The 2,501-nt window shown below is 28.7% G+C and overlaps 1 pseudogene; it reads left to right on the forward strand.

Moving 5' to 3' along the window:
• The first annotated feature begins 402 nt into the window (after positions 1–402).
• The window catches only part of LOC116852715, a 5,481-nt pseudogene continuing 3,382 nt past the window's right edge, over positions 403–2,501 (forward strand).

Here is a 2,501-nt window from a genome sequence, read left to right on the forward strand (position 1 = left end):
TATGGTTTCTAAAATAAAATCTGTCTAAAAATAAAATATATCTAAAAATAATGATATTATAAAGAAGTAGGATTTGTCATAAAAATTGTAATTCTAACCTCACATTGTTTTTAATAATAACTAAAGAAAATTTATAAAATAATGCAATAAAACTTGAATTTTCAGATACCTTCCTGTTGTGTTCCACAATATAAAAATTATTATCGAAAAGGCTTTTCACTTTACTTTCTTCCTGCAGATCCCACCATAAGAGCATTATGGATTGCCAGTATTGGGAGATATGATTTGAACTCCTCCAAAAAATGGTTTATATGCGAGGTAAAAGATATACATTTCTTTCAGTTATGAAATAAAAAAATAATTTTTGTTTTTCTTATATAATAAGTACACTTTTCTGATAATATGTGGGAGAAGCCTCGCATTGATAGAAAACGAAAATTGAAGCAGAATGCAGTTCCAACAACTTTTAATAATATACTCACTTGTGATGTAAATTTATTTTTTTGTTATTATAAATTTAAATTTTAATTGTAGATATCAATAATGAAATTTATATATTTACAGGCTGATACAAGCAATGTTCAAATTGATAAGTCAATTTCAAAAACAGTTTTACACAATGAATTGTTTGATGATAATAGAATCAAATCAAAGAATCTTTCTATAGAAGTATCAAATTCATCTAACAGGAATTCTACAGAAGTAGAAATGCAATCTGCAATAGAAGACGTATCAGAAGCACTCGCAACATGTAATAAAAATTATTATGCTCATTTGAAACAAAGACTTGAACATGCTGAACTGAGAGCACAAGAAGCTACATTAAAAGTACAGAAAGCAAACTTAATTATTAATAAAATTGAAAAATCAAGAATAATATTAAAAAAACACGTTAGAAGATTAATAGAAGAAAAGAAAAAAATTACACGAGATAATTTATTAAAGTCCAAATTACTATTAAATCTGAAACGAATATTCAGTAATGATCAAATTCAAGCTGTTCTTGGTCAAAATTCACGTGGATTTAAGTGGTCAAACGATATAATTCTTAAGGCATTACAACTGAGGTTTTTGTGTGGCAGCAATGGGTACAACGAATTATTAGCTCAACATCTACCTTTGCTATTAGAACGCACTTTACGAAGAAAAAAAGAAGGCATTAACTTTGAACCTGGAATATTAGAAGACATTTTTGATATCTTAAAGAAACAAGTTTCTCTTTTTAAAGATAATCGAGAAAAAGATGCCATGATTGCTATCGATGAAATGAGCATAGTATCTGAAAAACAGTTTGATCCTTCTACTTTTTCATATATTGGCAATGCTAATGTTCTTGACAGTTCTGGTATATCTCTTTCCTAAATTTATATGAAATTAAATTCTCTTGTCTTTTTAAAAATTCAAAATTTTAAATTGCATATATTTGTAATTGTAGAAAAATGCTTTCTTTTACAGGACAAACACAAAAAGCAACGCATGTTTTAGTTGTGATGCTTGCTGGTATTTTTTCACGGTGGAAACAAGTTTGTTGTCTTTTATTATATTCCCAGTGGATTTAACGGTGCTATTTTAAAAGTTAAAATAGAAACAGTCATTAGAAAAGCAGAATCCATTGGCTTATATGTACATAGCATAACTTCCGATATGGGATCAATAAATTAAGCCATATGGAAAGCATTTGGAAACATTTCAACTGGAAAATTTTTACCAATTCATAATTCTATATGTCATCCCGTACAATAAACGAAAATTATTTTTTTTCGCTGATGCACCACATCTCTTAAAAAACTTAAGATCTTGCCTGGAAAATAATCAAATAATAGAACTGCCACAAACATTCGTGGATACACATAAATTATCTTCTTGTACCGTAAAATACCAATATTTGAGTGAATTACTTGAACTACAAGAAAATATGATCTTCAAATTAGCTCCTAAACTTCGACACAATAATATTATTTCTGGTAATTACAACAAAATGAAAGTTAATACAGCGAAAAATGTCATGAGTTTGAATGTTAACAATGCACTTACATTTGTAGCAGAACAAAAATGCAAAATAAAATATAAGACGACAGCATCATTCATAGAAGTTGTTTCCAAATGGTTTACACTTGTAACATCACGATCTCAAAAAATAGCATTGGGTATAACATCTGGTAACAAAAAAAGTGAAGAAACATATAATCGAAGTATCGAATTTCTTAAGTCAGTTGTAGAACTTTTTAAAAATATTGCAATAGGTAAAAATCACAAGTTTAAACCCGTCCAATATGGTGTTATAATCACAACAAAATCCATTATCGAATTAACAGAATATCTGATAAATGAAAGAGATTATATACAGGGTGTTCGGAAAGTACCGGGACGCCCGAATATCAGGAAAAATATAAGTTTTACAAAAAAATGTTTCAGACAAAAGTTGTGGCGTTTAAAAAGATGTATTTACTGATCACATCAGTTTGACCTTGGGTTGCGTAGCGAAGGTCAGGTCAAGGTCA

Source organism: Odontomachus brunneus, unplaced genomic scaffold, assembly GCF_010583005.1.
Source record: "Odontomachus brunneus isolate Ranch 3 - 2012 unplaced genomic scaffold, Obru_v1 Obru_scaffold_250, whole genome shotgun sequence".
NCBI classification, from domain to species: Eukaryota; Metazoa; Arthropoda; class Insecta; order Hymenoptera; family Formicidae; genus Odontomachus; species Odontomachus brunneus.